The sequence below is a fragment of the Penaeus monodon genome, chromosome 22 (assembly GCF_015228065.2).
Source record: "Penaeus monodon isolate SGIC_2016 chromosome 22, NSTDA_Pmon_1, whole genome shotgun sequence".
NCBI classification, from domain to species: domain Eukaryota; kingdom Metazoa; phylum Arthropoda; class Malacostraca; order Decapoda; family Penaeidae; genus Penaeus; species Penaeus monodon.
In genome coordinates this window covers 8,575,951-8,576,215 of record NC_051407.1, presented here as the reverse complement: position 1 = coordinate 8,576,215, position 265 = coordinate 8,575,951, and the positions used below count along the sequence as shown (strand labels likewise).

The 265-nt window shown below is 34.3% G+C and overlaps 1 long non-coding RNA gene across 1 annotated transcript in view; it reads left to right on the top strand.

The window, feature by feature from the left end:
- The first annotated feature begins 172 nt into the window (after positions 1–172).
- The window catches only part of LOC119587557, a 1,889-nt gene continuing 1,796 nt past the window's right edge, over positions 173–265 (top strand). Inside the window, exon 1 of the long non-coding RNA XR_005230001.1 lies at positions 173–247. This is a non-coding gene — a long non-coding RNA (uncharacterized LOC119587557). The remainder of the gene's footprint in view (positions 248–265) is intronic.

Here is a 265-nt window from a genome sequence, read left to right as displayed (position 1 = left end):
CTTCGATTTTGTTCTTCCATACTAAGGTATTTTTGTTTCGTAACTGTGGTATGTTTTTCCTTAAAGTTGTGGTTTGTGTAAGTCTGATGCAATACAATAGTTGCAGAAAAGTAAATATAAAAGTTATTTTTGTTCGTGATACACACTGTAATCGCACAGATCATGCGCAAGTGTATATATGTCTTTTAAAGTTGACGATCTACAGATTCGACTGCAAATCTAAGGGAATGAAGATGAAGAGCGGCAAGTAAAATTACGCTGTTTC